The following is a 2,500-nucleotide window of genomic DNA, read 5'->3' as shown; positions in this document are numbered from 1 at the left end:
ACCCTTAGCTGTTACAACTTTTATGCTTGAAACCATCGCAACGAAGTCTTTGGGTCCGTAGACCCGTGATGTACTGCTCCAGGAAACGTTTTGAAAGGGTGGAAACTCAAAATCATAGGTTAAGATCATCGGCAGAACCCACCAGACACCACTTTTGCTTCATAAGTTCGGCCTATAGTCATATGACGATTTTCATCGGGGAGGGGACGTATGACCCAAACGGGGGCTTATATGACCCACGGACACTGCAAACCATGCTCCTACGACTAAATAGAGGTTAAAACTACGATTTGGTGAAATCTTCATTTTTGACCTCGAAGCAAGGTACCTTCCCTATAGTAGGCAATGAGTAAATGATCATAATCCCAGGAGGGCAAAAAATGGGAACCCGAGAGGAAAGCGCTGTTGGCGCGCCTAAGCTAGTGGCCCGTAGAGTAAAAAGGGTACCCCCAACAAAGTTGTCGTTTGACGTTCTGGTTGCACTTTTTATCATCTAAAATCAGTTTTCTACACGTTTTGAGGGGTTTTAGCAAAAAAAAAATTTTCGATTACTTGAGCTCTCTGGCCCGTTCGGTGCACATTTTTGAAAAAAGCTAGGGAGCTGCCCCTAGGTTCGGGGTGTCACAAAATGTTGAAAAGTGGTCGAAAAACCACTATCCAGAATCGGATGTAGAATCGTTAGACGAATTTAAAATTGTTCTACGACACCCATCTGCGACGTTTAGTATTCGAGATATATAACACTTTGTAGGTCTGACCGAGCAATTTTTGTTCCGCGCACTTTGTGCACCGTACACTTTGATGTTTGTATGAAAAAGTACCCTACCTAGGGACGCGTAGAGCAAATTTGTACCCCCGGGCATGTTGTCGATTGACATTCTGGTTGCACTTTTCATCATCTAGGGTGCGTTCCTGACACGTTTTGAGGGGTTTTAGCAAAAAAAAAATTTTCGACTACTCGAGCTCTCTGGCCCGTTCGGTGCACATTTTTGAAAAAAGCTAGGGAGCTGCCCCTAGGTTCGGGGTGTCACAAAATATTGAAAAGTGGTCGAAAAACCACTATCCAGAATCGGATGTAGAATCATTAGACGAATTTAAAATTGTTCTACGACACCCATCTGCGACGTTTAGTATTCGAGATATAGCACTTTGTAGGTCTGACCGAGCAATTTTTGTTCCGCGCACTTTGTGCACCGTACACTTTGATGTTTGTATGAAAAAGTACCCTACCTAGGGACGCGTAGAGCAAATTTGTACCCCCGGGCATGTTGTCGATTGACATTCTGGTTGCACTTTTCATCATCTAGGGTGCGTTCCTGACACGTTTTGAGGGGTTTTAGCAAAAAAATTTTTTTCGACTACTCGAGCTCTCTGGCCCGTTCGGTGCACATTTTTGAAAAAAGCTAGGGAGCTGCCCCTAGGTTCGGGGTGTCACAAAATATTGAAAAGTGGTCGAAAAACCACTATCCAGAATCGGATGTAGAATCATTAGACGAATTTAAAATTGTTCTACGACACCCATCTGCGACGTTTAGTATTCGAGATATAGCACTTTGTAGGTCTGACCGAGCAATTTTTGTTCCGCGCACTTTGTGTTCATGGATGTCGATAAAGGTACAAGTTGCCGGTCGGGATAGCCGTGCACCAAAACTGTGTACCGATCAGGGAAAGTACAAGACGAAGGGTGCATCTCGAGCGTACGCGTTCATAGATGTCCATGTTGGTACACTTGCACCAAAATTGTGTACCAATCAGGGAAAGTACAACATGGAGGGCGCAGCCCGGGCGTACCCGATCATGGATGTCCATGTTGATACAATCTACGTGTACGTACCTAGTTTTTGTATCAAAAGTTGCATTAAAGTGCTTGTATGCTTAAAATGCTTATCTCAACCGGTCACCTTTTGGCCTGTCCTTTTATAACAGAAACCTAGAAAGATACTCGATATTTTTGTGTTTTTCCATTAGCCCGGGACGACGAAATGAGCTATGTGCACATCGTGCAGAAAACTGTCTTCGCCACGCATGTTTTTGTCTATCCACTCATATAATCACCCACATTTGTGTTCAACACGGACGGCGCAGCCCGAGCGAACGCGTTAATGTTTATGTTTGTACACACTGCTTGTACGATTCTAGGATTTGGTAATTGCGTCACAGTGCCCGACCGTCGCGGACACCATTCTTGGACAGAAGTCCTAGTACGTAGAGTACTTTCCCTAGGTATGTGCTCGTTCGTGACTATCGTTGCGTGCTTACGGACACGCTTGGGTATGTTTACCATACAAGGTTTACTAGGGAAACCTGGGAAGGACGCTTGCCCTCCCGTCGCGGACACCATTCTTGGAAAGAAGTCCTAGTACGTAGCGTTCCTTATTTTACTTGATCAGTTTGTAATGCATTCGCTTTGTTCCATCGACTTCTGCTACTGCTCACTAAGGGGTGTTCGTTTGCGATGTGTACGATAAGCAACTGTCTATCCTAACCAGCAGTTAATCAA

The sequence above is a fragment of the Anopheles gambiae genome (genome assembly GCF_943734735.2).
Source record: "Anopheles gambiae chromosome X unlocalized genomic scaffold, idAnoGambNW_F1_1 X_unloc_65, whole genome shotgun sequence".
Taxonomy (NCBI): domain Eukaryota; kingdom Metazoa; phylum Arthropoda; class Insecta; order Diptera; family Culicidae; genus Anopheles; species Anopheles gambiae.
The sequence above is the reverse complement of the archived record's forward strand: the minus strand, read 5'-3'. Positions refer to the sequence as shown.